Source organism: Hemicordylus capensis, chromosome 4 (assembly GCF_027244095.1).
Source record: "Hemicordylus capensis ecotype Gifberg chromosome 4, rHemCap1.1.pri, whole genome shotgun sequence".
NCBI lineage: Eukaryota > Metazoa > Chordata > Lepidosauria > Squamata > Cordylidae > Hemicordylus > Hemicordylus capensis.
This window is the reverse complement of record NC_069660.1, coordinates 75,205,710-75,227,080: the sequence shown is the minus strand read 5'-3', so window position 1 is coordinate 75,227,080 and position 21,371 is coordinate 75,205,710.

Below are 21,371 nucleotides of genomic sequence, written 5' to 3'. Positions count from 1 at the left end.
GCTTCCATTTTGGGACCACTTTTGAGCTTCCAAAGAGTCCTCTATTTTCCTTTGCCCCCCTCATATCTACTTCAAGGGGGCATGCTTTGCTTCGATCTGAACACTTCAGCTGCTTGAAATGATTCTCTGCCCTCACAACAATTACTTACCAAGACTGACGGGGACCAGGAGAAAAGCTTCTATATCCTGCCTCTTTTCTTCCCATTGCAAGGGAGCAAGCAGTTGTCTTCCACAGCTTGACTTTTAACATGACTTTTCTCCCTTTCCTCATGGAATTCCAGGAATTGCACAGGGGCTCCTGGGATTTTGTAGTCTTGTCTGAGGCTGCAGAAGTGGCCACAGCCTCAGAAAAGACTACAGATCCCAGGAATACCCATACCATTCCCAAGTCTCTATGGGGAACGACTTTTAAAAAGTCAAGCTATGGAAGGTGGCTGCTTGCTCCCTCATGGTGGGAGTGAAGGGTAGAAACTTTCCTCCCGGCCCCTGCTGTTTTTGTAACATCTGTTAATAGTGTTAGGGGTAGGAGTGAAGTGGGAGGTGAAGGGTTCGGCCTGGTTTGCTTGGCTTTGACACTTGAGAACCACCTGCCTCCAGATAGCACTTCACTTCAGGCTGAACCTGAACAACTCCCAAAACTTCGAGTAGCCATAATTTCTACTTTCTCCTGGACCAAATCCTATAGTGACACACATCCAGTCACCAATGCCTGAACATAGGACATTGCCTTATAATGAAACAGGCCCTTACATTATGTTGTATACATGTACAGAAGACATGTACAATATTTACCTGAATTTAGGTTTTTTCCAAATTCATTGATATTAGAAATTGGGGGGTCGTCTTAAATTTATGATCCTCTTCCTTATGGGTAAATAGTGTAACCTATATTTAAACCATATTTCTTAAGTGGGGGGGGGGGTCATCTTAATTCAGAGTTGTCTTCTATTTGAGTAAATGCAGAATACTCTACCCCTCTCAGAGATCCAGAGCAGTCTGAGCCACTTACAGCTTTGGAGGTCCCTATCATAATAAAAAATATTTCTCAAAATTTCAAAAGTGTGTCCTCATGAAAATTGCTATACAAAACTCTCCTCACAAATTTTCACCTTGAATCTGGGCCTATAGACTGCAGATCTATGATGATGGTCAATGTAGGGCTCAACCAACCAGTCTCATTTTTTACCTACAATATGAAGATAATGATACAGAAATTCTCACACATAAATAATTCCTCCTTAGTCAATTAGTTGTAAAACTGAAAAGACACTAAAAGGTAACAATTCTCTACCTTTCAACATGCACTTGATCCTGCACAAGCCACTAGTAGTGGTTTGTTTATATAATCAGTGGATCTAAGGGGACATGTTCATCATGGTCTAATCTTCTGCATTCAGAACCAATATGTTTTTATTAATAATTATGAACGTGTTGTTCTTTAATATGACAAAATCTATATCAGTTAACAACAACAAAAAGCCTTTTACCAAATCACATGTCTTATTAGCTTAAATTTGTAGCTTTAAGCTGATAGTCTGTGCCACATTATGGTTCAATAGAGATGTAAGTAAAAAACAAGTTGTGAAATTTATCAAATGCCAAAAAATCAACAGGTGTCTAAATCCGAGGTCCCTTTTGAACTTGAGATCCAAGCCAAATGGTGCTCCTGGCCCCTGCTTCTGATTGGCCCTGTATATATACAATCTGGGTACACCATACACAGATTGTTGATCTGCACACTTTACTGTTATTCACATGTTATGTTTGACAGCAGTACACATAATCTGTGCTTTGCATCTGAGGGTCTGGTCCTCAGGTTAAAATTTCAAATGTTAAATGAATTCAAGTACAATTGTTCACAAAACAGGTAGCTGTGAACAGTCAGTTATATGTGCATACAAGATAACAAGGTCTTTCTCACAACTGGCCAAAGCAGGGTAGGAGGAGGAAAACCAGGACAGAGAGGTTTGTGTGGAGCCACGGTATCTGCTCCTACCCTGCTGCTCCAGATCAGGGCTACCCTGTTTCTTTTAAAAACCTTGGGCTTAACCAAGGTAAGAGGGAGGAAGCCCCATCTTACCTCAAAGCCCTGATTGTGTGTGCAATTGAGATTGTTAGCTGCAGCTCCCAGCAGCGCAACTCACTTCCAACCATTGAGTGCTGCCTATAGAGCAGCCAGGAAGCAAGGAGCTGCAGCACTAACATGGGCAGCCTCTCCACTGCCCTCACAATGCATTGTGGGATACTGGAGGACTTCTTCCTCCAGATCCCGGCTGTGGATTAGGGATGTGCTGCCGGGGCGTCTCCCAGCTGCCTCTGCATAGCACCGGCATGCACATGCATGCATGGCAGCCATTTGTGTGGCCAGCAACCACGTCGACCACCACAATGTGGTCGATACCATCGATACCGTTCGATACCATCGACCATGGTATCCTTCTGGACTACCTCTTGAGTATGGGAATCGGAGGCACTGCGTTGCAGTGGTTCCGGTCCTTTCTTGAGGGGAGGGTCCAGAAGGTGGTGCTGGGGGACTACTGCTTGGCCCCGTGGCCGTTGGCCTGTGGGGTCCCGCAGGGTTCGGTCTTGTCCCCCATGCTGTTTAACATCTACATGAAGCTGCTGGGAGAGGTCATCCGGGGATTTGGACTGAGTCGTCAGCAATATGCGGATGACACTCAGCTCTATCTCTCCTTGTCATCTGATCCTAGGGAGGCGGTGGATGTCCTGAATCGGGGGCTGGAGGCCGTGATGGGTTGGATGTGGGCTAACAAACTGAAATTGAATCCGGATAAGACGGAGGTACTGTTGGTCAGTAGGAGAGCCAATCGGGATAAGGAGGTTTTACCGGTTCTGGATGGGGTTGCACTCCCCTTGAAGGAGCAAGTACGCAGCTTGGGGGTACTACTGGACCCGGCTCTGCTTTAGGAAGCTCAGGTGGAGGCGGTGGCCAGGGGTGCCTTTGCACGGCTTCGGCTGGTGCGCCAGCTGCGTCCCTTTCTCGAGAAGGCAGATCTGGCCACGGTTACCCATGCCTTAGTCACGTCGCAGCTGGATTACTGTAACGTGCTCTACGTGGGGCTGCCCTTGAAGAATATCCAGAAACTGCAGCTAGTGCAAAACGCGGAAGCGAGGGCTTTATCCGGAGCTGCCCGTTGGGAACATACCACCCCCATTTTGAAAGAGATGCACTGGCTACCGGTTCGTTTCCGGGTCCAATTCAAGGTGCTGGTTTTGACCTTTAAAGCCCTAAATGGTTTGGGCCCGGGGTATTTGAGGGACCGCCTGCTCCCAAGGGTTGCTGCCCGCTTGACGAGGACATCTGAGGGGGCCCTGCTCCGGGTGCCGACAATGAGAGAGGCCCGGCTGTCGTGCACTCAGGACAGTGCCTTCTCTGTTGCTGCCTCCAGACTCTGGAATGCTCTCCCAGTGGCCATTCATTCCTCGGACTCCATCACGGCTTTTAGAAAGCTTGTAAAGACTTGGCTTTTTACCCAGGCTTTTACATAATCATTTTAACTGCTGCTTTGGGGTGTTCTTATCTGTTGTATTGTTTTATGTCTGTTTTTATATGTTTTTATACTTTTAGCATGATGTTTTTATTGTGCTTTTATTGTATGTTTTTAACTTTTGTAAACCGCCTTGGGGCTATCTTTTAATGAAAGGCGGTATAAAAATGCAAAAATAAATAAAAATAAAATAAATAAAACAATGGCCACCATAAACACGCAGAGGCCATGTACATGCCAGTGTTGCTCAGGGGCTGCTGGGAAATGCCCTGCCAATGCACTGGCATAGCTGGGGGGAGCACTGGGATGGCAGTAATGGTGGCGGTATGGACCTGCTCTCTTCCACTTTAAAGGGCCTGAGTAAGCCCTCTATTTTAAAGGGAGGTACTCATGATTCGGACAGCCAAATCATATTTCAGCACATCCCTACTGTGGATACCTCCGCCACACCAATCGTGTGGGGCCATGGTATGGCAGAGTGCAGGTGAGCCTTCGGTCATGTGGCAGAAGACAGGTTGTGTCCTGCCTTCCCCCAGTGCCCTCCCTCCAGCCTCTACATATGAGCAACCTTAATGGGTTAATAGTTATTAGATATTCTAATTAAGAGCCCCTGTACAATGTTGAGCCTCTTCCTTCCCTTGCCACACTGTTCCCCATCTGCCACAGGGGAACACAACCCAATGCTATTTGAAATGTTGCTGGCATTGACACAGAATAATAGTTCTGACATTCAATTCTAATTCCCAAAATTTACATTTCTATACCCCACCTGCATTTTGTAATCCGGCAAAATTTTATTCTAGCCAATGTGTTAGAGAGTTGCTAGAGACCAATTTGGTGCGGACTTGATAGGGAAGATTGATACCAAGGACTCTTCTGCAGTTCTGGGAATGAGCAGCCAGCCTCTAGCATCTTTTTTTTTTTTTTTTGCCAGTTCTAAAGAGGTAACTGAAGTTTATAGCTTAGAGCCCCTTACATGGTTGCACAACAGACTGCAAAGAGTGAGACCCCAGAGAGTATCTGAGTGACAGATTAATTAATGGGAAGAAAGAGCACTAAGTGAGCTCTGTCTAAACACACACACACACACTCTCTCTCGCACCTCTGCTCTGCTCAAAGATAAAAATAATCTTCAGCACTTCTTTTGCATTCAGGAATGGCCTTGAAGTGTAAGAAAGGGTCAGGAGAGAAAGCTGCCCTCATATAGCACAAGGCCAGACAGGTCTCACTTATTTCATAGACATTGAGATGAGGCAATATATCACTTTGGCTGCAGCTAAACTGCATGGAAGTCATAATCTAATCCATTTGATAATGATAAACCAATCAGCACAATACTGTTTGTCTAACACGGTCTCTCTCTCTCTCTCTCTCTCTCTCTCTCTCTCTCTCTCTCTCACACACACACACACACACACACACACACACACACACACACACCCCTGGCTGTTGCCAACATACACATTTGGATCAAAGTCAGTTTCTTTCAAGTAATTATTCAAGTTCATTTACAGGGCAAATGGCAAAAACAGCTGCCAAATGGTTTGTCTTCACTAATAAGAGCATCTATCACATCACACAAGTTCTGCTTGGTAACCTACACTCATTAAGATTAACAGTATTATCATATAGTTGTTATTCCATTCTAGGTTCCATTCTCCCTTCCCCCCACCCCACATCACAGATGTTGGGAGGAGTGAGAGCCATTGGATTAGATTATACAAAGATGGGGGAATAAAAATTAAAGTGTGCCGTCAAGTCGATTTCAACTCCTGGCGACCACAGAGCCCTGTGGTTTTCTTTGGTAGAATACAGGAGGGGTTTACCTTTGACTCCTCCCGCGCTGTCTGAGATGATGCCTTTCAACATCTTCCTATATTGCTGCTGCCTGATATAGTACCAGTGGGTATTCGAACCGGCAACCTTCTGCTTGTTAGCCAAGCATTTCCCCACTGCACCACAAAGATGGAGAATAAGTCATCATAAATATGCTTATGAGACCAAATCTTTTGTTTCATCTGAGGTAGATCCTAGAATCTGTATACTTAATCTCTGGCCAGGATCAGGATATAAGGAGCTGCTGTATACTGAATCAGACCAATGTCCCCTCCTGCAGAAGCTGAAATACATCCAACCAAACACAGCTGTTGTGGCATCCACCAGGAACTCAATAAATGCCTTGTTTTTGCTGCCTGCCTTGAATTGCAACAACTGGGGTGGTGGTACTTGGCAACCTTCAGGACATGGCAGTACATGTGTACATATACTCTGTTCCCTAGGATGCCAACCAGGGACTATAACTCTCATCACCCCAAACACATTGGCCAAAACTGGGAATGATGGAGTTGCAGACCAGCGATATAGGAAGATGCTGAAAGGCATCATCTCATACTGTATTCTACCAAAGAAAACCACAGGGCTCTGTGGTCGCCAGTAGTCGACACCGACTCGACAGCACACTTCACCTTTACCCAAGGTTAGGAACGCTTGCCCTAGAAGATTTTTAGAAGCTGAAGTTGGTGCTCCTGGACCTATTTGTTATGCCTGAAATAGCCAGAAATATTTTTGTTTTACACAATCCATCTAATGCAAAAGCTAGTTTCTGTGTTGCACAATGATGATCTATTCATGATGTCCTTGCCTAATTTTTTAGAAAGAAAGGGTGAACAAGTGGGGCCCAGCCACTTCCCTGGGGTGTGTGTGTGTGGGGCGGGGTTTACAACACTGGCCTGCTCATGAACAGGGCCAGAAGGCTAAGGATCACTCCAGTTTTTGGAGTGATACTTCCTTTATGATGAGGGTGGCTACCAAAGCCCACATGGACTATGCCCGCTCATGAGAGTGTCAGGCTCCAGTTGCTGTGTGTTGGGAAGCAGCGGGCAGGGGTATCCCAGAGACTGATTTCCTGATCCCAGGGATGGTGGCAAAGGTGACGTGGAAACAACTGACTCGGAGGCCTGGCCATCCACACCAGTGCACAGGTACACACTCACTTGTAGCCCCTGCAGTCAACCCAGCTGCCCCGGGGTCAGGGGGGCAAAGGAGTGGGCCCTCTCCTGTGATTCCCTGTGTCCGCTTATCTGCATATGGTGCACAGATGGAGTGGACCTGAGATTTTAAAATTTGTGTAAATGTGCAGTCCCGTTGGCCTACTCCACAGCTGTGCACGTGGCCAGACTATGGCACATGGGGTGTGAGGATGTCCTCTGGGGCGTGTGCAAGGCTTCAGAGGGATTTGGGGAGAGCGCGGTAGTGGAGATTCCCCCCCTATTTTTATCAAAGAGGGTTGGGGGCCCACTAAAGCAGGGCCCCCTTGGATTCCCTGGTGGTTACGTCAGCTGGCTATTCTTGTGCGCTCTCAGTACATGGGTGGGGATTTGCCCTTTTACGAGCGAAACCAGTCTACATCCCCAGTAGACTGACCCTCTCATGAGCTACCAGCCCACTACCAGCCCACCCAGCATCAAGCTGCTGGACAGAAGGAATTCACTTGGGTCTGGATGGGCTGCTTTGCCGGGTCACCCTCGCGACATCTTCCCTCCCCCATCTGTGTATTCCATTCTAGCGAATGTAGGGTTTCCCCTCCACTCCCCCTGCACTGAAAGCAGGATTCCATCCCCCCCACCCCAACCCTCCCCCCCACCGGGAATTTGAGTTTGCATGGTCCTTTTGGTGTGCATATCTACTTTGAGAAGGTGACATTGCTATAGCTGGCAGAAGCATCTCTGGCATTGCAGGGCATATAAAAGGCTCTCAATGCCCTTTCCCTGCGAAGAGCAGGTGGAGCACTCCAAAAATGCACGATCATGCTCAGCATGCTCATTCAAGATCATAGCCAGTGGCGGCCACCCTACTGTTGCGATGAAGCTTTGCCCACAGTATGGACCCGGAGCTGGCTGTGATCAGGCTGGGAGGCCGAGCAGCAGGGAGGGGCACCCCTCTCCTATAACTGGAGTTTTTTCAATTTTATTATGGCCATTGGCCAGCAGAAATAGGAGTAACAAATATACTCAATACAACGATCAATAAACAATGCTAAAACACAATAAAACAGAACACAATCACTCATAATAAATTACTTAAAAACAATAAACAGCTCTCGCAATTAAGCACTTAATAGGGACCTTAACCTGATGGCAATGTAGAAAAATTTAGCTACAACTGTTGTAATCCCGGGGCTTGAATCCGTGAGGCAGTAATATGTATAAAAGAGCTCACACCTTCTGGGGAATTTGAGTAACAGAGGGGAAATAAGTTCTTCTCTAGCATCCCGATATAAAGAGTAATATAGCAATACATGGGTGACAGTTTCCAGGAGGCCAACGCCACAAGGGCAGAAAATCGCAACAGGATGATCTTTAGCAAACCTCCATTCCAAAAGAGAAGAGGGCAACACATTAAACCGGGCCCGAGCAAATGAAACCCGAAATTTAGAAAAATGCAGCGTTGTTAAGTAATTAGCACCTCTATCTCCCCAAGGTGGCAAAATCCCAAAATGTAAAGGGGAGCAAGTCCTTTTGGCCGAAGACCTAAGTTCCTACCGTTCAATATCGTGCAACCGGAGAAATAATATTTCCTTCACCTTATTATATTCCCAAGTAAGGAGTTCTGAAAGAGAAAGGCCCAGTTGCATAATTTTATTATTTACATATGTTAGCCAAGGGTTGGGATAAGAATCCACCCATAAATATTGGAAAAAAGAAAATTCCTGAACCTCTGAACAGAGTTTACTCCATCTAGCAAAAGTAAGCTCCCAGGCTTTACAGACAATAGAGAAAGACCCAGATTCCAAGCATAGAGCAGAATAAGGCACGCACCTAGGCACTGCAAAGATTGCTCTTAGAAAAATAGACTGTACTCTCTCCCTATAACTGGAGTTTTGCTGGCCACGGTGTGTTGAATGTTTGTGGCACAAATTGAAGTTAGGAATTGAAACCAATTAATTGCACTATTAACTGCGGTTATCCTGTATGTCTGATAGGGATGTGCAAACTGGTTCGACCCCGAACCGACATCAAACCAATTCAGTTCGGGTTTGAACCGAAACACACACCCCCCCCCCCCCGTTTGGTCTGGACCCAGACTGGCACCCCCCGCCCCTGCCGAAGTTCGGGGGTTTCGCCATCCTTAATTTTTTTAAAAAAAAATTCTTTATTTCTTTATTACCTTGTACTCCCCTAGGGGGAGTTTCTGGAGGAGGTGTGTATGTGGGTGTGGGTGTCTCGCAGAGGTTTCCCCTCCCCCCACCGGCCTTCTAAATCACCCCCTCGCCTGATTCGGGCACTCTTTGGCCAGTTTTCGGCCTTCACCGGTGGCCCACCGGCCATGTTGGGGGCTGGGCGCTAGGTGAAGCACCCAAACTGGGTGAGGGGGTGATTTAGAAGGCTGGTGGGGGGTGGAAGAAACTCCACGAACCCCCCACTGCCTCCAGGAACTCCCCCAAGGGGAGTACAAGGTAATAATAATATATATATATTTAAAAATTTAAGTATTGTGAATCCCCTGAACCAAATCGAACCGGGGGGGGGAGTTGAGGGGGTGCCAGTCCAAACTGGCCTGGTTGGGTTCGAGGCCACTCTGGCCTCGAACCCAACCAGGCCAGCCAGTTCCGTGCACATCCCTAATGTCTGAACCCAGCCATTAAGTCCCTCATTCTCCCCACATTGTTGTGATCCTGTCCCAGGGTTAGACTTTGGTCACAGTAGTGCAAACAGGGCTTTTTAAAATGTGCAGCTGGACACAGCCGCAGGGCAGAAGTTGTGCAGCCCTGTTCTAAAGCCTATATTCTAATCTAGCTGCTACTGATGGAGCCTGAGCTGGTGAAGATGCTCACATTATCTTTTGGACCACCCTCTCTGCCTATTGACTTCTATCTTGAATAGAATTTCTTAATGAGATGCAGGTTCATTAATCTGTAGCACCACTTTGTGATAGAGAGACAGCAGTCTAGTTTTTCAGGGACATGTTTGTCACTGTCTAAAACAAAAACCAAAAAAAACACCCCCTATTATCAATAGGCTGATATCCAGATCAAGTTAATCATGAGGAATCCCATTGAAATTAATGGGACAAGTTAGTCATGAGGAGCTTGTCTAATTAATTTCATTGAGGCCACTCATGGTGGGTAATTTAGTCAAGATGTCAGCCAGGAGTGTTTGGGACTCTCTACCCTGCACTGTATTTGTTCTCTGTTGCAGAATAGTGAGAACAGAAAGAGAAAAACATCTCATTCTGTATTCGGTTCTATATAAGTGTATGGCAATTTTCACCATCTATTAAATTATATAGGATTTTTCTGTAAGGCAAAGAAAGAATTTGAGGCTCCAAAGGTGACAATTCAGTGCAAAATGATTTTTAAAAAACAACAACCCCAAAACCAGTGGTTGCAATGGCAGCAGGCAACTCTGAAGTTAAAAGGCACATTCAGTTATGGCTCCAAAGGAATTAGCCCCTATAAAAATGAACAGGAAATTGCCTTAACGGGTAGCCTGGATGAAAGTCACTTCCTCTAATGGCAAATTCCTTGTTCAAGGGGCGGTCCTGCTTTGAACAGCAATTCTATCCAAAAGGCATCCTGGGGTTCCATGTTTGTTCGCTTCTCAGTGATGTGGCGTCAAATTTGCTTTAAATAAAAAACATCTGCTGCATTTGTAAATGTAACTGCAAGAGCCCTCCGCTCAAGCTGGGATCTGAAAATTAAGCCATGTGCTTTCTGGCTCCCATTCTGCCAGCTGTAATGGATAGCTGGAAATGCTGCATGTAACAGGGTACGTTTCCAGAGGCAAAAATCACAGATGCCTAAATGTCCACTAACTTTCCTTTGAGATATGGGGCCTCAGGGAGTGACTACCCAGGCATGTGCTTTGCTTGTCAAGCTTATTTCTATAGCTCATGCTTAGCTGCCAAACTAGTATGTTGCTTAGTCCAGACTGATAAACATTTGCTAGCCAGCCCAGATAGCATTCTGGACATTCATTCCTGTCACTCATAGTGCCTCAGTGTTCAGTCAGGCCAGTTTCCAAGCCAGGCTAAATAGAAGGCCATAGAGTTCTGTCCTGGGCCTTGTACTATTCAACATTTTCATAAACCACTTGTAGGAGGGGATGCTTCTCAAATGTGCAGATGACATGAAGCTGGGGCCGGGTAGCTAACACCTTAGAAGACAGAATCAAGTTACAATCTGATCTCGACAGGCTCAAATATTGGGCCAGAACTAACAAGATGAAGTTCAGCAGAGAGAAATCTAAAGTCCTGCATTTTGGTAAGAAAAATCAGATGCACTAGGAGGGAGAAAACCTGGCTTGGCAGTTGTACATACAAAAGGCATTTAGGTGTCTTAGTGGACAGCAAGTTGAACATGAGCCAACAGTGTGATGCAGCCGCTTAAAAAGCTAATGCAATCTTAGAATGCATTAACAGAGGCATAATGTCCGGATTACGAGAAATAATTGTTTCATTCTATTCTGTATGGGACAGACTCCACTAGGAATACTTGGTCCAATTCCAAGCCCTGCATTATAGTAGGACGTTGATAAACTGGCACGGGTTCAGAGAAGGCAACAAAATTGGTGAGTGGTCTGGAAACCAAGTCCTATGAGGAATAGCTTAAGGAGCTGGGTAGGTTTAGTTTGCAGAAGAGAAGTGGGAGGATATGACAGCTGTCTTCAAATATCTGAAGGGCTGCTACATACCAGAAGGAGTGAACTTGTTCTCTGTTACTCTTGAGTGCAGGACTAAAAACTATGGGTTGAAATTACAAGGCTAAACACTAGGAATAATTTCCCAAATGTAAGCACTGATTGACAATGGAACTCTCTGCCTCATGCAGTGGTGGACTCTCTTTCACTGAAGATTTTCTTTCAGTCAGGGGCTAGGCAATCATCTGTCAAGAGATACTGTAGCAGTTTTATGATATAAGAAAACACAGTTTTCCAACTCTGAGATCAAATTATTTTATTAATAAAGCACTTATGTAGGAATACAGAGGCACCCAAATCACTTCCAAGAAATCCGAAAAATCTGGGTAATGTCTTGAACCTTGAAAGATTATGCATACCTTACAATCCATAATCTTTCTCCTTTGCACTGACTTGGGTTTGCAGTCCATAAAATAGGAACTAGATGTCTAAATCTGGACTGCTGACTGATCACCAGTTTTCTGTTGCTGAGTTAGAGGAAGGTACATTAAGTGGTGCGGCAGGGAAATGCTTGACTAACAAGCAGAAGGTTGCCGGTTCAAATCCCCCCACTGGTATGTTTCCCAGATGATGAGAAACACTTTTATTGGGAAGCAGCAATATAGGAAGATGCTGAAAGGCATAATCTCATAATGTGCAGGAGGAGGCAATGGTAAACCCCTCCTGTATTCTACCAAAGAAAACCACAGGGCTCTGTGGGCACCAGGAGTCGAAATTGACTTGATGGCACACTTTACCTTTACATTAGTCATCATCAAGGTTTAAGAGGATGTGCAGACTTAAGCCAAGTTCAAATAGATGTGCAAATCAGGAAATCCAGAGCCTTGACACATCAATGGAGAAACATGGATCCTGACCTCAATCCTTTTATGTAATATATTCCTCCCTTGTGCCATCATTGCCCTTGCAATTGTTCATCCTGATGCCAGTCAAGCTAGACTAAAATCTGTTCCTGTGGCTGTATGGATTCAGCAAGAAAAAAAATTCAATTCATCTCCATAATCATGGAAACAAGCAGATGTATTTTTCTTATATCAGAACGGCAGCCCTGAACATTCAGTAAGCACTATTTATAATATTAATGTCATGCACTTCACTAATGATATTTAGCTTCTAAGTTGATTAATTCTGCCACATCATATGCAGAGAAACAATTAACCTTTTACTGCAGATGGGATTTCAGAGAGGTTAAATGCCTTTCCAAAGGCAAAACAGTGAAACAATATCAAAGATAAAAGGAAATAATTATACAGATTTCCAGCACAGTACTCATTTTTATCTCCTAAAAATCCATGTCTCATTTTCATTTCTGCCTAATCATTCAGACTTTTATTCCTGTACATATGTTTTAAACAGAGAAAGCCATGTAAGCAATGAGAGTAGGCAAAGCAAAAGCAAAACTATCATCTAGAATTTTGTGCAACAATCCACCTGTATCCATTCTACAGGTAAATGTCTGCAGGAATTGTGGGGCTCCAGTGGATTACCACAGAATCTATCTGGTCCTTCTGCCGTGTCAAGTGTATGCATGCCATGTGCATGTTACGAACCCAGTGACAACTACAAAAACTTTAGTATTGGCACAATGGAGCCATGCAGTCCCTGAGCCTAGGGGATTCTGGGGAAGCCTAGGTGGAAAAGTAAGTTGTTTCATTAGGACTGATAGGGTAGAAATTGCAGACCTTTGGAATATCAGTGGTTGAGGTTTCTCTCAAATCGTCTTGTGCTGATACAAAAAGGTAGTCCAATTACTACTGTAGTCTCCTTACGGCTGAAAACCATTCTTCTGCAAAGCACCAATCTGCCATACTTCTAACATAAAATGATATGGGGGAGGGAGATTTGTAATGGAAACTGGGTAAAGGGGGACAGGAGAAGGCTCCATTGATTCAGTCATGCTTCTCTTGTGCTCACACTATGAAGACATAAAGCTCAGGGATACAGGCTTTCTATCTAAGTATGTAACTTCCTTAATGAGCCTTTACAAGTTTTTGGACCTTAAATGTATGACTCAAGATACTCTTAAAGGGGTTGGTTCTTCTCACACATCTGTGCTTGGTTATAATTGGGATAACTGAAACCCCTTCCCTACAACAAGCCACCTGTCGCAGAAGCGTACCATCTAACACTGGGGTCAGGTACCATGAGATGTTTTCATCCCTGGGGATGGAACATTTCCTAACCCAGGCAATTGTGTAGTGGTTAGAGTGCTGGACTAGGACCTGGGAGACCCAAGTTCAAATCCCCATTCAGCCATGAGACTTGCTGGGTGACTTCTCTCTCAGCCTAACCTACTTCACAGGGTTGTTGTGATGAGAAACTTAAGTACCACTCTGGGCTCCTTGGAGGAAGAGCGGGATATAAATGTAAATAAATAAATTAGACAGTCTGCAGCTCCTGACTTCTCCTATAGTACATGAGCCAGTTGGAGTGGTTGATAACATATTGGGGAACAAATGCTTATTGTGGTTTTTGACAAGATCTACATCTCTAGAGATGGAAAATGGGTGATAGCATGGCAATACTTTCAGTGTATTATCATGCATTTATTGTCCTGACTATCGGACATGCAACATCCAAATTTGCAATAGTGTTTTAAGACCATTGTTGATGTTGTCAGAGGAATGGAAATGAAAATTGGCAGGAATGTCCTCCAGAGATTACTCCACAGAAAGAGTACAACAATTTGTTCATTATTACCCTAACCCTGACCCTTTGCTCTGTGCAAAAATGACTGCAATTTTACCCTAATTGTTTTGGTGGAGGATAAAGAAGGGGTAATAATACAAAGAAAGCTGTAAGTGCAACAATGCTATCACCTCTTTTCTAAGACTGTGCACGACTGCAAAGTTAGAATTGGATCAGGTCTGATCTGAACTAGAACCACAGTTCTTGGCTTCAGGTCCTTTCAACACTTCAGAATGTCAGGATTGGATCTGATCCTGACTTGGAGTCCCCATAAAAATCTATGGGGAATGGGGTTTTTTAAGCCCCCCCAAACCAAACAGAGAGCCCTGAAATTATGCATAGAAGTAGGTAAGGATGGCTAGATAATGTGTATTTAATTACAAATGAATCTGACCATCTGCTGTTTTAAAATTAAATTTTAAAGTAACCTGGAAATTGTACTCACAGAGAATCACAAAAAGTGATGTAACACAAGAAAATATCAGGGAAAGGGATGTAATACAAGAGTATATCAGGGAAAGTGATGTAACACCAAAGACTCTCAGGGGAAGTGATGTAATAGAGAATCTTCCACTTTCTTTTTTCTTTTTAATTGTAAGTATAAATCCAGGTTTTTAACTTTAAAAAATAAAAAAAAATGTGCAGGCAGGCAAATAGATGCCAGGAGATGGCTCGCCACTCCACCACCCAGCTGCGATTGGCAAAAAAACTGGATTCCCACTGCCATTGGAGCTCGTAAATGCTCCAAACCACATTGAAAAACTCTGAACCTACCTAGGCTTTCCAAGGTTAGGTTAGGTTTTTCTCCAATACCCGAAGTGGCCCAAATCAGAGCATTCTCAACCTCCCCAATCTGACCCTTCAATTTTCCCTCTCTAGAGAGGTAGATGTTGCAAAAAAACCCCACAACAATTATGATCATTCATCCCCCAAGATGGTACTGATGGCCAAAACCTGTGGGCCCAGCTCATGGACTACTAGTGCTGGTTTCATTGGTCAGCCTAGTAAAATACCAGCTGGCTGGTCACCTGACACAGAATATGTATAGCACTTAGCATGCCCCACCAAACAAGGAGACAAGGCAGACAGCATAAGAAGCACCCGTGCTCCCTGTTACACTGCAGGTATAAGCCAAAGACTTGCATGTAAGTTTAGTGTGTTTGCATTTGCTTCATGTTCTCTTCTCTGCCTGGAAGTTCTCTTTGCCTGCATAGGGATAATCCTAACCCTAACCCTCCTGTGGACATGGACTGAGCAAACTGTGTAGCAATGTACAGCACACCTTATCAGAGCCACTAATCCAGGTTGAAAGGCTGAGGGGGGATGAGATTTATGGACTTATTTAAAATATGTGTAGACTGTTTCCCCATAAGCTCAACAATGTTAACTCAAACACACCAAGTCCTCAAAACAAACAGTAGCAACTACAAATAAATCAGTTCTCAAAAGAACCCACAATACAAATATCCTACCTGACTGAGAGCCCAGACTCCACAGCCGCCACTGACCATCCTTCCTTGCTATGAAGATATGTGTGTTTTATCCTTATGCTATGGCAGGTTTATTCTGCCATTTGCTAATAGAGTTTTCTTATTTAATCTATGGAGTATTTGATCATCTACTGTAAATGAAAGGTTGCCTTTTGATCGGTAATAAAATGAAAAGTCTTATAAGCCCGATTCCTGCTCCCCTGCCCTTTATTTACCATTTGGAATTGCATTAATTCATTTTATCAGACAAACAAAGCTTTTCCACAGTAATAACATTCTTGGGGGCTATCTAGTCTCAAAGCTACAGGATAAATATACTGGCAATTTATTCCAGAGCAGGGGGTAGGGGAGCTATTTCTCCTTGCTGCAGTGGAAACAGGGGAATTCTGCCCATAGAGAGTATGAGCCTTGGAATTCTAAGATGCAGTGGGCCCAGGATTTTACACAAATCTCTAGTTTATATATTTTTGGGTTTTCCCAATAATATTTAACTGTGGGGGAAAGTTACAGGAGGTTATCTTGGGACTGAAGCAGAACATATGTAAACATTGAAGTTCTCCACGGTATGTTGGCACATGGCAGCTTGCACATTAACTGCTGATTAGACAATGTCTTTGGAGTCTTCTGCACAATCAGGTGCCTTGGCTAACAGATGTACGTGTGCTTTTGATCTGTCACTCACAATCTTCATAAACTTGCAATATTACCCTCATATGACACATCCAACGGTCTTTCCCACTGCACCCAAACAACTTCATCTCCATGCTGAGAAACACTGCATGTGTTTGAAACACAGTCTGACACACAGTTGTTAAAGGCATAGGAGCTCTGCCAGGAAAAACAGTCAACAACATTGTGTGCAAATAATGAGAGTTGCTAGCTTTTCAGCTGAGCAATGTAGCTGTGCCTGTCATAGCAGTGTGATGTGCAGATGTTAGCTTCAGTTGCTGATTTCTGCTGCATCTTAAGTTGCTGATAAAAGACCAGGTTGTTTTTCTGGTCAGCTGGCGACCTTGCCCACATCTGATGGGACTTCAGAAGTTGTTTCACCACTCACACATCTCCAGCATAGTTGATTATAACAGGCAGTAGTATTCAAAAGGAAATTATTTCATTCTAGCCACCTAATGACGCAGCAGGGAAATGACTTGACTAGTAAGCCAGAAGTTGACAGTTCAAATCCCCACTTGTATGTTTCCCAGACTATGGGAAACACCTATATCTGGCAGCAGCTTCATAAGAAGATGCTGAAAGGCATAATCTCATACTGCATGGGAGATGGCAATGGTAAACCCCTCCTGTATTCTACCAAAGAAAACCACAAGGCTCTGTGGTCACCAGGAGTTGACACTGACTCGATGGCACACGTTACCTTTTACACCCTCACTCACAATGGCAGAAAGTGAAGTGAGAATAAGTGTCTGCCAGTGTCATATTATGCCAGATGGAGTAGTGTCAAAATTTCAAAGAAAATCGCCTTGCTGAGAAGAAGCTACCCATCCAATTAGGGAAAGTTTTGCTTTGAAACTCCCAGTGCCACATCTTAAGTGGTAGCTCTGTGCTTAGAAAGACCAAGGAGGACACAGCTCCTGTAGCTTTAATGGTTATTGTGTGAGGAGGGCCCATAGCTCAGGGTAGAGCATGTACTGTGTGCACAAAATCCAGAGTTCTGTCCCTGGCCCCACCAGGTAAAGAATCTCAGGTGGCATGGCTGAGAAAAATCTCAGCCTCAAAGACCCTGAGAGCTACTGTTGATCAGAAAGGGGCTAGACTGTTGGGCTAGATAGACTAGACCACCAGTGGCTCAATTCAACACAAGACTGCTGTGTGTTTGTATATACACAAAAGGAAATTTGGGTAGGTGTTACTTTTCACTCAAGGTGACAGTCACTGAACTTTTAGAAATTCCTTCTTTGCCAGTTGATATACTGGCGATGGATTTACACCAAATTCTTCTCTGCAGACCTATTTACTGCATAAATTAAAAGAAAATTTAGAACTGCAAATAAGGAACAGATATTTCGATGTATAGACATCAGCCTCAGTGTTTAAAAATCCACACTTTTATATCCCAAACACTCTCCCTAAGTACATTCAGGCACCTGATTAGCATGTGGAGGGGGTGGTGGTGGATGCATTTATTTAATGCATCATTCCTTCTTTGTTATAGAAGTGTCCTGTCTGTCTTCCTTTGTAATGATAATCTTCACGGTGTTCTTTCTGAGGGGTATAAATTTTAAACAGCATACTGGAACTGGAGAGTTATGAAGCTGGAAAAAACTTAAGATGTGTGAATCAATTTGGGTACAAAATGATTTGTACCCAAATCTACCTGTTTGGGGCAATTCATAGACAAACAAATCACCCCTGTACTAGCTGGCCAGATTGGGTCCAAAACAAATCACCCAGATTTCGGACCTGAAAAATTTGTAGATTCAGACCTCCATTTTGTGGCGATCTCTCTTGCTGTCTCCATTTTGTGTCAGAATTTTTTGGGGAAATCCCACCCTCTCAAGCTTCAGATTGGTGACTTACACTGTGCAACAACTGGCTGGTGATTCCCCCCTGGTTCTAGATTGGCTCATTTCCATTCAAACTTTGGACCGGGTCTCAAGATCAGTGAGACCCGGTTTGGGGCAGTGAGTGGGAAGAGTGGGCTAAGCCCGGTCTCCCCGCTCACGAGCGGGCAGGGAGCCCTGGGCAGCCCAACTGGCCGCCCACACGATGGCCGGCTCCGTGACGGAGCCGGCAGGGGGTGGGGGGAGTGGGGGCCGTGCGGTCCCTGCAAGCCCCAGTATGCCCTACGCGAGCCGGAGGAAACCTCCCGAGGAGACCTCCAGAGCTGGGAGGCAGCTTTTCACCTCCCAGCCGGGGGTCTACTCATGAGTATGCACGGTGTGAAGGTGCAGTGTGGCTATTCACGATCCTAAAAAGCAGGTTTGCTGGAGCGTTCGCTTCACAAACCTGCTTTTTAGCAGGGGTTCTCGAACAGGTTACCCGTTCAAGAACCACCGGGCTCAGCTGCGAGCCCGGTGGTTCTTACGGTCAACAAAAATCAGGCTAGCCTCTGCTAGCCTGATTTTTGTTGATTGTGAGAATCGCCCCCTTGTATTGCCAAGGGTGACTGACCCTGTATTAGCTAGGGGAAGGGTCAAACAAGGGACAAGAGTGGGAGGAGTTTGAAGGAGGGATTTTCAAATATACTTGAGGAGGCAGCCAGCCACCATTCTGCCTTTCTGCCTCATGGGAGCAGAGAGAGAGAGAGCAAGAGTAGCTTTGCTTTGCCTTGCCTGCCTGCTGCCTGGAGTGGATTCTCTACTTTTTGTTCTTGCTTTCCTGATTGAGGAAAAGAGAAGAGAATTTTTTTTCCATCCACTTCCTGCTGCTGAGAGAATCACTGCCTGTGCCTGCTGTCTGTGTGAATCGATTTGGGTACAAAACTATTTGTGACCGAATCTACCTGTTTGGGGAGATTTGTGGACAAATCAAATTGAACCTGTGCTAGCTGGCCAGATTCGGACTCAAAACAAATGGGGGTGATTAAATTCAGGTACAAATTGAATAGAAAAAATCAATACATGCACATCCCTTAAAAAAACACAAGCAAGGAAGTTGATGGAGCACTTTATGAATCAATACTCTTGAGAGTTTCAGTGGTCAGTGATAAAGACACAGGCTGGTGCAGTTTTCAGTGAAGCCAGTCGGAGCTGCTTGTTCCCTGCATGGATGAGTGATTAGAATCGAATCCCTTGGCACCCAGCAAATCTTGTCTGCAGAGAGGTTTTTAAAGGAATCCCAGCTTTTTTACCCCAAGTTTAAATTCTAATTTCAAAAACAGCTGGACCAGCAAAACAATAAAGTCAATGTGGTGCCGGCTGACTGAAGTTCTTTCAAAACTGGGTTACCCTTCTTTTGCTATCATGGAAAACATCAGTGCTAGTAGATTTAATGTAGAGAGGAGTGGATTTTCCCCATTCCATTGCTTGATTATTCTGTGGGTGTGTTCTCCCTCCCTCCCTCCCTCCACCATGTTTTACAGATGTTCCAGTGTGTTCCTGCATTGTGGCAAAACACTGCACAAAAAGTCATGCGTATGATCATACCAAGATTCCCTTTTGGTATGTTTTACCAGTGCATGCATGTGCATTGGTAAGGCAGGGGGAGACACACAAATGAACTGAATGTTGTGGCACAATGTGCAGGAACAGTGTGGAATAAAAAGTAGAACTCTGGAGAGAAGTGCTGTTTTCACGATCATAAACAGGGTTGGAGGAGTGGCTAGCTGTGGTAGGAAAGTTGTGTGCACGCTCCAGATCAGCAACCATGTGTTTGCACAGATCAAGGTAGAGGAGGAGAAATTAATTATATGGGAGCCAGGAGCTGAGAAGGTAGGCTTTTTGTCCACCCTCAATAAATGCTGCCTCCCGCATTTACTGAGGATGGACAAAAAACCATATGACCGCCGATCAAGAGCGGGTGATCTTCCAACCCTTTTTAAAGGTTGTGAGAACAGCTCTACTCCCTAATGCATTGGTGGCCAACCTGAGGCTCAACTACTGCTGTTGGACTACAACTCCCATCATCCCCAGCTGCAATAAAGTGATGATGGGAACTGAAGTCCAACAACAACTGGTGAGCTTCAGGTTGGCTAACCCTGCCCTAATGCATCAGTTTCATTTTGGAAACAAGCTCAGGTAAACCAGAACTCCATAATCCAGAGACAGGTTCAGAGAAGAATTTCAAAATCAATGCTATTATTTTTCTCTCAGCTTACCAAGTTTTGTGAATATGATTTAAATTTCATGACTCCCCACCCTCCAGGGGGAAAAAGAAAAAAGAAAATGGGGGAATACAGTAAATTCTTCTTCACTGAAGTCTTCTAATACAAAGTCATCTGAAGAGAGGTAAGAAGTGGGAAGGGGATCTTTGTACATGTTGAAAACATGGAGGAGGGCTTTTTGAGTCACTGTTTGAACTGGGGTTCTTAAAGCAGGAGGAAACGATGGCTTCCAGACCTCCAGTTGAGCTGTAAGGACTTTCTCAGAAAGAACCATGTTTCTCCTATAAGAGGGATCGGGGGTTTTAGATCAGAGCAAAATTTCCCCTCAGATTAATGATGGCCTGTGGTGTGAGTTGCCTAGGGCTGTTCTGAGCTTCCAAGAATGTAGCTTTGCCCTCCCCACTTCTATGGAAATGAACTTTACATTCACAAGTGTTTTTGTGCATCCTCCTTTAGCAAGCAAGTATGCTCAGCAGGAACCATATTCCTCCATGGTTTCCAGCTGTAGAGGTAAAGAAGCATTTTATTTATTTAATGTATTGAATATCTTTTCATGTCTACATGACACCATATTCAAAGCAGCTAACAAACATGATACAATTCCGTGCAAAGTTTAGGATTCCCAAAGTTGGTACGTGGCTTATCCTGGGCAGCCAGAAAAAACATGGGGGGAAGCCAACTCTCTGATGTTCTTCCTACTTATGCTGCTGTCCTGAGGGGATTTCGGGGGAGCCCAAATAGAAATAGCTTCTCTCCAGCAATTATGCTGCCAGGCAGCCCCAATGAAAACAGAGACCAATCAGAGGCCCTCTTCTGAATCCAGAAACCTTACGATGGGCCCAAGAGAATACTGAAGCAGAGCCAAGCCAGGAGATACTTACATGGAGAGCTAGCGTGGTGTAGTGGTTAGAGTGCTGGACTAGGACCAGGGAGACCCGAGTTCAAATCCCCATTCAGCCATGAGACTTGCTGGGTGACTCTGGGCCAGTCTCATCTCTCTCAGCCTAACCTACGTCACGGGGTTGTTGTGAGGAGAAACTTAAGTATGTAGTACACCGCTCTGGGCTCCTTGGAGGAAGAACGGGATATAAATTGTAATAATAATGATGATGATGATGATGATGATGATGATGGTGGTGGTGGTGGTATTAACGCAGGCTGGAAGCATACTTCAGAACTGCTATGGAGCTTTCTGTACCAAGTGCAC